Source organism: Etheostoma spectabile, chromosome 17 (genome assembly GCF_008692095.1).
Source record: "Etheostoma spectabile isolate EspeVRDwgs_2016 chromosome 17, UIUC_Espe_1.0, whole genome shotgun sequence".
Lineage (NCBI taxonomy): Eukaryota > Metazoa > Chordata > Actinopteri > Perciformes > Percidae > Etheostoma > Etheostoma spectabile.
This window is the reverse complement of record NC_045749.1, coordinates 11,348,314-11,351,411: the sequence shown is the minus strand read 5'-3', so window position 1 is coordinate 11,351,411 and position 3,098 is coordinate 11,348,314.

The window sequence follows — 3,098 nt, the reverse complement described above, 5'->3', positions numbered from 1 at the left end:
ACACACACACACACACACACACACAATAGAGTACAGGTGTGTAATGGTATGTAGCTTTCTTCTTACAATGGTAGGATCAGTGACGTGGAGGTATAGGTAAAACAAAACGTTCACTTCCTTGTTGTGACAATAATCACATCACAACCAATAAGTGGTCATACAGTACAAACAGCTTTATTCTAGTTAAAAAGTAAATACATTATTATTATTATTGCTTTTTTGTAACATACTTTTCCCCTTGTTTGTATATGATCCCTGTGTTGTTTTGTTTTTAACTGCTGGTTTATTTTTTGTAAAGCACTTGAGAAGAAAGATGCTATATGAAATAAGTTTATTACTATTAGTATTATTAATTTAATGTACAGACCCTGCTGTAATGTGTAGGGCCTATATTTCTGTAACGTTGATTAGGCTACTTTAAAAAATATATTGTAGCCTATATATAATACATACACAAATTTTACCTTCAATAAGTCTGTGTCAACGCCTCTATTTCCCCCAGGTTCAGGAGATGTAGGAGAGCTTATTAAGGCAGACATTTCACAGTTTTGGTTATCTCAAAATTACCAAAAATGACAGTTCAGAGCGCAAACAACTGAATGTCTGTCCAACTCTGTGTTTTGTCACTATAAACATAGTTATGGGTCGTCGTAATAATGTCGTCGTAATAATCCTACTAACTTAGTAGGAAGAAACTTTTAAAAATAGAAAAATACAGCAAATAATGGCTTATGCACCTTTCAAGATTGTAATTATAATAGGTTTCTCATTTCTGAATTGACATCAAATCTCCTCTAATGTATTTCAGATAGCCTCTTACAACTTCCACAACTATTAGTTTGTAAAAACAAACGTATCAATTTCATCATCAGTGACCTACTGTGTAAAAAAGAAATTCAAGAATGTCCATTGCCAGCTATAAGGTTACCGATGTCCAGCCATCAGTAACTATTTCCTTAAAAGTCCACTGTCTCTGCATCTGAATAACATGAAACCTCTCAGAACTGACATTTATGAATGAGCTATTTATGCTATCAGTATTTTCAATGTGTTTATCTGTAGAATAGCCTATTGACTATATGAAAGACCCAGGGCGTGATTCTGTTCTTTGTTTTATTTGCTATTATTGTAATAATTGCATGATGATTTTGATTTATAATGGAAACCCTATTTAAAATTATCTTCCAGCAGCATAATGTGAAGTAATCCATTAGGTCTAGTCTACCTCGCTGAGCCCTCCTCCCAGAGGAAACAAGTCAAACAGAACACTGAGAATCTGACCAGTGAGAGAAGAAAAAGGATGCCGAAAGATTATAAATCAGAAGAAATCAAAGACAAATGTGACCATGAGGAAAGAGAGGAGAACAGAGAGCGGGACAGACAAGAGAACAGAGAGGACGAGCACAGAAACACCATGATTAGGCGGGAGTCAGACGGAAGTCAGGCGGGAGTTAGACGGGAGTGGGACAGGAGTGGGACGGGAGTCAAGCGGGAGTTAGACGGAGTCAGGCGGGAGTCAGAGGATGTCTGAGAAATGTGAGAGGTGATTTGATGTCAGTATGTTCAGAAATGAGAAACATAGCCTATTAAATGTGCATTTTTTACAGAATAAGTTACTGACAATAATGAAGGTTTTTACACAAACTAACAAATGTGAAAGTTGTAAGAGGAAGTCTGAGAAATGTTACAGGTGGTTTCATGTCAATATTTTTATAGATGTAAAACCTATTGAAATGATAACCTTTAAATATGCATTTTACACAATAGGTCACTGATGGGGATGTTAAGGGATTTTGTTAGACGGAAGTCAGGTGGGAGTCAGATGGGAGCGAGGTAAGACTACCTTATTGTCCCACTAGAGCACTGCGCTACCAGAATTCAGAGTTACTTGTGGTTCCTAGAGTCTCTAAAAGCAGAATGGGAGCCAAAGCCTTCAGCTATCAGGCTCCTCTCCTGTGGAACCAGCTCACCAGTCTGGGTTTGGGGGGCAGACACCGTCACCACATTTAAGAGTAAGCTAAACTTAAAACTCTCCTCTTTTATAAAGCTTATAATTAGAGAGTGAGGAGTTGCAGCTTTTGCCTAGACTGGTGGGGGAGGGTGTGTAGCCACAGTCACGGTGCACCCCCTCCCTATCTCTGCTTCTCTACAGTTCTTAGCTATACTGTTATAGATTTAGACTGCTGGAAGACTCCCTTTAACACACTGTGCTCTCCTCTCTCTCTTTTTTTTTTTATCCGTGGGCAATTGCTTGTTTCTAACCTAGCTCTGGGGATCTTGTACCCCAGAGCCCTTATGTTTTCTTGCCCTGCAGTTTTCCCTGGATTAGGGTGGCCCCTAAATCCTGATTGCAGCTGTTGCCGTGGTCAGCCTTGGTGTTGCATCAGTGCAGTGCTACTGATGTCTGGACATCGGTAACCTAGCTGGCCATGGACATGCTTTAAAAATTAATGTTTTTTTTTTACACAATAGGTCACTAATGATGAAAAGTTATTTTTAAAGTTTTTTAACAAACTAATAGCTGTAATAGTTGTGAGAGAATGCCTGAAATATAAAAGAGGGGATTTGATGTCAATTCAGAAATGAGAAACCTATTAAAATTACAATCTTGAAAGGTGCATTTAAACCATTTCCTTTATTTTTCTACTTTTAAAAGTTTCTTTCTACTAACTCACAAGTGTGAAATGTGTAATGGCTTCAACTGTAAGTGGTTTAAGATTTATATGTTGAAAAAAGTTATTGAAGATTATAAAAGTGGTAATGCAATTTTCCAACAGTCCCTAACTAGCTCGTCTCTAGTCTCTTAACTCGAGATTTAGCTATGCTAGAACGTTTTGGGACCCAAACATTGTTGGCATAGCTGGGCAGACATTCAATTTTTTTGCGCTCTAACTGCATCGTCATATTTTGGGATTTTGAGTTAACTAAACTAAAACTGTGAACAGCTGCCTTAATGAGCTCTCTACGGAGCCCCCCTGTGGTCAGCTGAGAAAAAAATAACTTAACCGTGCGCACAGAACACAAATCTGTTCCCTCGGTTTAATAAACTGTGAGTACGGATTCATAATCTCGTTTTTATAAACGTGAGCAAAGTAGGA